The 7,143-nt window shown below is 41.9% G+C and overlaps 2 non-coding genes across 2 annotated transcripts; both read right to left on the minus strand.

Annotated features, from left to right (window-relative positions):
- Window positions 1–516: 516 nt before the first annotated feature.
- Window positions 517–623, minus strand: LOC118485164. Its single transcript, XR_004875469.1, has one exon. It is a non-coding gene; the product is annotated as a small nucleolar RNA R71 (small nucleolar RNA).
- Window positions 624–6,642: 6,019 nt separating this feature from the next.
- LOC118485165 lies at window positions 6,643–6,749 on the minus strand. Its single transcript, XR_004875470.1, has one exon. It is a non-coding gene; the product is annotated as a small nucleolar RNA R71 (small nucleolar RNA).
- Window positions 6,750–7,143: the final 394 nt, after the last annotated feature.

Here is a 7,143-nt window from a genome sequence, read left to right on the forward strand (position 1 = left end):
CCAGACGCCAATCTTACATAGTGTATGAGCTCCAGTTCTAATAGGGATATAAAAGAACCTCTAGAAGAACCCGAACGCTTTCTCAGAAAAAGACTAAAAGCTAAAAACCAAGAGAAAGTTTCGGGTGATCTACCTCCAATGGCGGACCAACGTACCCTCATGGATTACCTACGACCCACCGTAGGTAACCTAGGCGCTGCTATCAATGCACCGAATGTCGAAGCAAATAACTTCGAACTTCGACCGCACTTGATACAAATGCTCCAAAACTCCGCAACTTTCCATGGGCTTGCGGACGAGGATCCCCATCTACATATTACTAATTTCTTAGAAATATGTGATACCTTTCGGATCAATGGAGCATCAAATGACGCCATCCGCCTCCGAATGTTTCCTTTCTCATTAAAAGACCGAGCGAAAGCTTGGCTCAATGCCCTCCCAGCTGGATCGGTAAACACCTGGGATGAACTAGCCCAAAAATTTCTATATAAGTATTTCCCTCCCGCTAAAACGGCTAAATTAATGACTGAAATTAATACATATTCACAAGAGGACGGGGAATCCTTATATGAAACTTGGGAAAGGTTCAAGGAGTTATTACGCAAGTGTCCACATCACGGCCTTGCGATATGGCAACAAGTATCCACTTTCTATAATGGATTGTTGCCACATATAAGGCAGACACTTGATTCTAGCTCCGGGGGACTTTTAGGTAATCGACGCCCGCATGAAATATATAACCAAATTGAGGAAATTGCTCAAACCAATTTTCAATGGCACACCCCCCGAGGCAATAAATCTATTGCCCCGGGCGCCCATAAGGTCGATGAAAGCACTTCTTTACAAGCCCAAATCGAGGCCCTTTCTTCAAAAATAAAAAAATTGGAAATGACAAAAACAGTCTCGGTTATGGCTTGTGAAGGGTGTGGTGGGTCACATGAAAATTGGAGTTGTATGAAAGAAACGGACGATCAACAAGAATTGGTAAACTACATTGATAATAGACCTAGGCCGTCGGGTCCTCCAACGGGAACTTACAACCAAGGATGGCGAAACCACCCAAACCTTGGTTGGAGAGAACCCGACAATAGTTGTAACCAACAAACCCAACGAACAAACTTTCAACAACCAAGAAATGAGTCACAAAATTTCACTCAACAACAAAGTGGACGAGAAAGGCTTGAAGATACTGTATCTCGCCTCATCTCCGACACTGAAAAGAAAAACTCGGAAAGATTTCTACAATTAGAATCAAATTTTAGAAATCAACAAGCTAGTATTCAAAACATAGAAAAACAATCAAATCAAATAGCTCAAAATTTTGCCGAGAGACCGCAAGGCGCATTACCTAGCAATACCGAAACAAACCCAAAAGCGCAAGTTCATCTCATCACGCTACGAAACCGCACCGTAGTGCCTGCAGAAGCGCCGCCGCCAACAGAAGAAACAGTACCCACACCTCTGCAGGAAAAGAACTCCCCTCCATCACCAGAGCCTACCAAAGCTCCTCGAGTTCCGTACCCCGATAGGTTAATTCGTCAGAAGACCAATGAGCAATTCGCGAAGTTCGAAAGTCTATTAAAGCAATTGCATGTCAATATTCCTTTTATTGAGGTCCTAACACAAATGCCCAAATACTCTAAGTTCATGAGGGACTTCCTCACTCATAAAAAGAAAATTGAAAATTTGCAATTAGTCAATTTAGGCGAAGAATGCTCTGCCCTCGTACTCAATAAACTTCCCCAAAAGAAAATCGATCCCGGAAGCTTCACGATTCCTTGTTCAATAGGGGAGTCCCCCTTTCGTAATGCCCTAGCCGACCTTGGGGCTAGCATTAACCTCATGCCCTCATCAATGTTTAAAAGACTCGGCCTGGGAACCACGAGTCCTACAAAAATGAGCATACAACTCGCTGATCGATCCGTCAAATTCCCGCAAGGTGTCATTGAAAATGTCTTGGTAAAAGTAAGCAGATTCGTCTATCCAGCCGACTTTGTCATACTCGATATGGAGGAAGACACCGAGGTCCCCCTCATACTAGGGAGACCATTTATTGCCACCGCACAAGCGGTGGTAGATATGAATGACGGAACACTCACCTTGAGGTATGGGGATGATGAAGTAAAATTCGGAGTTGGGAAGAGAATTGAGGACGACGACCCGGTCAACTACATGAAGGTTATTGATTCAAGCTTGGATGCTGCTCTCCGACGGTGTAACATGGGACGCCACACATCCCACTCAGAAAATATATAACCTCACATTGGGTCTAGCCAAGGACCCTTATAAACGTGGCGCACCACGGAGGCATTCCGCGGAACTATCCTTAGTTTAGTTTAATCTTTTAGTTTTAATTTGCAGGAATAAAACACACTCGTGGTGGTAATGGATGAAAAAGGGAACGAGGAAAATGGCCCCATGCACAAAGAACGAAGCAACCCGACACAAATCTCCATTACAGAAGGCTCAACACGGGCCGTGCTCAACCAACACGGCCCCGTGCTGAACCACCTGCAGAAAAAACGCCCAGTTCAGGTAACTGGACACGGGCCGTGTTCACCAGACACGCCCCCGTGTCCAGGCTTCTGTCTCATTTCTTTAATTTCTGTTACTGGCACCTGAACACGGGGCCGTGTCCGGTCCCCACGGGGCCGTGTCCAGACTGCCAGTAACATAAATCTTTGGTTTTTAACACCACATTACACATCCAATCAACCTAAAAAATTATTTTTGGGACACATTGAGGACAATGTGTAATTTAAGTGTAGGGGGGGGGGAAGCTAACACTTTGAAATTTTGTAAGTCCTAACAACAAGCCTTACACAAAACTCTATTGGAACCTCTAAACACCCCAAATTTTTTCAAAAAAAATTTTCATTTTTTTTCTTTTTACTTGTCTGAAGTTTAAGTTAGGAATCCCAAGATTAATAAGGTTATATTTTTATAAAATTTACAACCGAGAGCGTCGTGATAACAAGAACCAACATAAGAAAATTATGAAACGGCATATCAAGTCTAGTTAAAATTCGATTATATATACTTGATCACATTAAAAACCCATTCCCACAAAAGTGAGTTTTGAGCCTTTATAGAGCATACAAATTTACATCTTTAGACTAAATGCTCATTTTTCGTTTCTTGTGTGAAAAGCCGCTTGGTTCTTACAACTCTAGAACTTGCCACGACGATTCATTCCCGGTCCTTACCAACTTAAACCCAAGTAAGTAAATGATAGAGGCATTAGGACTAACCATTTTTCTTTCTACACCATTATTTTTCAATTTTTTTTACCACCTACCCAAAAATCCCCCTAGTTAACCCCTTTGAGCCTAAACCTTTCGTTTCTTTACCCTAAACCCTTTTTACCCACCAAAAACCCTTTTTATATTTTTTCACCCTTTATTTTAGTAACAAGCTCGGTTTTTCGCAAGCTCGTTCTTTTATGTGACTAAAAAAATGATGGTGAAGTTAAAAACAAACAAAGCTATGCAAACAAAAGCTTGTTTGGAGAAATACTTCAAAATAAAAAGTCACTAAAAAACAAAATGTGTTACGAAAACCGACGCTTTTTACGCTTTTCGCCCTTTTACTAACCACTAACCCAACCACCCACCTTTAGCCCAAGCCTAACCCTTCACCCAAAAAGTCCTCATGATATTTACAAAGGTATAAAGTTAAAAAGGAGGAGGATTGATTGCTTGGCAAGCCTATGGAAGGCGTAAGTTCCATGCCGCTCTCGAGTGATTCACTAAAAATACACCTTCGGCCGAGTGTTGAGTGATTTCTCCCGTGAGGTATGTGAACTTGTATATAAATGAAATTTAAAAAAAGGCATGTTATGCCCAAATAAGTAATTTGTCCTATGAAACGTTCTAAATAAATCATAACGAATAGGATTGTAAATAAATAAAAATAAAACCCAAAAGATCTTGGATTCCCGACACTCTATGACAAGCCAAAAACCTTCTCTTCTACCCATTCCATTTGGGAGTGTAAGCCACATTTAAAGAGTTTTGCTTGAGGACAAGCAAAAGTTCAAGTGTGGGGGTATTTGATGTGTGTAAAATACAACATATAAATTACATCAAATAAGGCATAAAACTAACCCTTTTTAAGTACTAATGTTGGAAAAAGAGTGTTTTTGTCTTCCTTTTGTATTTTCAGGATGAAATGAGCTCAAATTCACTAAAGAAGCAAAAAAGACAGCTAATTCTAACATAAATACAAGAAAAGGAATGAAAGTAGACTGCCCGAACCCTCAACGGCATCCTCCCAAGCGAAGAAGAGAAAACAGAAGCCTGAACACGCCCCGTGCTCAGCCAGCACGGGGCCGTGCCCAAGAAGCAGCAGAAAAGACAAACCTGTAGAAGCTTCTATTGCCCACCACGGGGCCGTGTCCAGTGAACACGGGGGCGTGGCGAAAGTACAGCAGGCGCATTAATTGTAATTGCGAATTACAATTAATGAAGAGAGAGAGTGTCAGACGGGCACGGGGGCGTGTCCAGCGGACACGGGGCCGTGCCCAGCCTTCTGTTCAGCCTATAAATAGGAGTGCTTGGTTTCATTCCAACTCATCCCTTGGCACACCACCTCTCTCACACTTCATCCACCACCCACCACCACCATAACACCATCATCCACCACCATCATCCATTGTCCATCATAGAGTGTGTGAGTCGTCTCGGGATCCAAGATTGATCGTAAGAGTTCTTGACAATCAAGGCCATGTTTGCCTAAGTCTCTTACATCACTTGGTGAAGACAAGTGTTTAGTATAATACTTTTTATTTTTAATCTTTTGCACTTTTTATTTGGTTTTGTATTAATGACTTTAATAACTAGTTACTTATGTTGAAGGTGATCTTTCCTTATCGTTTGTCCGTGGTGTCTTGGCATTATTTTACTGTCTATATAAAATAAAAGATTTTCACCATTCATATTTCCACGGTCTATATGGAGGTATGTTGGCTACCTGGTCGGGGGTTAAGGGAACGGTTTGGTAAGGGTCTTGCCCTTGTTCAGCGTTTAGAGGTCCTGCAAGGGACCTGGGTCAAATTTAGTAGGATCTCCTTCAATGCCCATAGGTATTGGATGGCGGGGATCCAAACTCTTTGACCCCCTCATAAGTTAACTACTATTAATACTATAACCCGGCTATTTAGGACTGTATCCCTGCTAACTCAGACTACTTAGTCGAGGGTAACGTCACCGCCAAAAGCGGGGCCTACCATAATTTGCATTAATAACTTAATTCATTATCTTCCAATAATCCAACCCTTTAGGATTGTATCCTTGCTGACTCAAACTACTGGGTTGAGGGTAACGTCGCCTTCAAAAGAGGGGCCTACTACAATAACTAAGATAATCTCTTAAACAAGTGCAAAAGTGCGAAAATAATCAAAGGTTATACTAATACACGAGTCGGATCCAAGTGATTCATCTTGTCTATCTGTTTTTATTTTATTTTTATTTTTCAGCATTTAGTTAGTTTTTATTTTCTTAGTTTAAAAACATTTTTTTAACTTTTTGATTTGATTAGACGTTGAGGATAAACCGGTACTAAAAGCTCTTGTGTCCTTGGACGACCTCGGTATCTTACCAACACTATACTACGTCCACGATGGGTGCACTTGCCCATATGTGTGTTTAGTGTTAGTGAATATCGTGTTTTATAAATTTAAAACTTGGCTAAAGGTGTAAAAAAGGGGCTTAATTATATTCTAAAAATATATTACACTACACACGCATCAAGTTTTTGGCGCCGTTGCCGGGGACACAAGGATTTTAAGAAAGTTAGGAATCAACGGCCTAATCATATTTTTATTTTTCTTTTTAAGTTTTTTAGGATTTTCTTAGTTTTTCAGCTTCTGCAAAGCTCAGCACGGGCCGTGCCTGGTCGGACACGGGCCGTGCCCAGCATCGTTACTGGCAGTTTTTAGTTTTCCAAGTTACAGAAGGCTGACCACGGGGCCGTGTCGGTGCAACACGGGGCCGTGTCCAACTTCCAGTAACTGGGATCTGGAAAACAATCACTGTAACTCCGACCACGGGCCGTGTTCGCTGAACACGGGGCCGTGGTGAACTTTCTGACCAGCATTCTTTTCTGTTTTTATTGCAGGACTTGGAACCAGACGCCAATCTTACATAGTGTATGAGCTCCAGTTCTAATAGGGATATAAAAGAACCTCTAGAAGAACCCGAACGCTTTCTCAGAAAAAGACTAAAAGCTAAAAACCAAGAGAAAGTTTCGGGTGATCTACCTCCAATGGCGGACCAACGTACCCTCATGGATTACCTACGACCCACCGTAGGTAACCTAGGCGCTGCTATCAATGCACCGAATGTCGAAGCAAATAACTTCGAACTTCGACCGCACTTGATACAAATGCTCCAAAACTCCGCAACTTTCCATGGGCTTGCGGACGAGGATCCCCATCTACATATTACTAATTTCTTAGAAATATGTGATACCTTTCGGATCAATGGAGCATCAAATGACGCCATCCGCCTCCGAATGTTTCCTTTCTCATTAAAAGACCGAGCGAAAGCTTGGCTCAACGCCCTCCCAGCTGGATCGGTAAACACCTGGGATGAACTAGCCCAAAAATTTCTATATAAGTATTTCCCTCCCGCTAAAACGGCTAAATTAATGACTGAAATTAATACATATTCACAAGAGGACGGGGAATCCTTATATGAAACTTGGGAAAGGTTCAAGGAGTTATTACGCAAGTGTCCACATCACGGCCTTGCGATATGGCAACAAGTATCCACTTTCTATAATGGATTGTTGTAGGATCGATCTCCGACCTAAATGAGTCGTTAGGAAGAGCTCAAATCCGTTTCAGCGGCGGAAACAAAGAAACGGACGTATACACAGCTTGTATCACACTTTAATCCTCTTGTATATTAATATTACAGCGTTTACAGTAAGAGGAAATACCGGCAGCACTTCGGTATCGGTTCTGAACAACAGTTACAAATGAAATGAACAAGTATCCTATTTATACTATCTATGAACCGCTCATAATGCATTGACATAAAGGCGGTCCATGAATATTACCCTATGAGCGATTCCAACAGTTACCGAAAAAGCGGCTCCACTAGTTGTCTTAAAAGCGAACTGACATCATTATAACCTCAA

The sequence above is a fragment of the Helianthus annuus genome, chromosome 12 (genome assembly GCF_002127325.2).
Source record: "Helianthus annuus cultivar XRQ/B chromosome 12, HanXRQr2.0-SUNRISE, whole genome shotgun sequence".
In the NCBI taxonomy this organism is placed as follows: Eukaryota; Viridiplantae; Streptophyta; class Magnoliopsida; order Asterales; family Asteraceae; genus Helianthus; species Helianthus annuus.